Source organism: Elephantulus edwardii, unplaced genomic scaffold (assembly GCF_000299155.1).
Source record: "Elephantulus edwardii isolate Elephantulus edwardi_28Jun2011 unplaced genomic scaffold, EleEdw1.0 scaffold00070, whole genome shotgun sequence".
NCBI classification, from domain to species: Eukaryota; Metazoa; Chordata; class Mammalia; order Macroscelidea; family Macroscelididae; genus Elephantulus; species Elephantulus edwardii.
This window is the reverse complement of record NW_006399820.1, coordinates 13,936,783-13,937,101: the sequence shown is the minus strand read 5'-3', so window position 1 is coordinate 13,937,101 and position 319 is coordinate 13,936,783.

Here is a 319-nt window from a genome sequence, read left to right as displayed (position 1 = left end):
GCCGAGGGACGCGAAGGGCGCGCGGCGCGGGCTCAGGGGCCGTTGGCAGCCGGGGCGGGAAGCATTGTTTCCCCAGGCGAGGGGCGTCGGGCCAAGCCTGCACCAGCGCCTGCGGGGACCCTCGGGGCGTGGGGGGGGGTGCGCTGTCACCAGGCCTGGCGCCCTTGGGCGCTATGGCGGACTCTGGCGCGCCGTACCAGGTGGGCAGGCCTTACCCACGGAATGAAATACGCCTCCACCGAAAATACCGGCGCGCCGCCCCACTTGGCCGCACACGGAGCATGCAGCAGTATTTTAAGATCATTGTGGTGAACCGAGG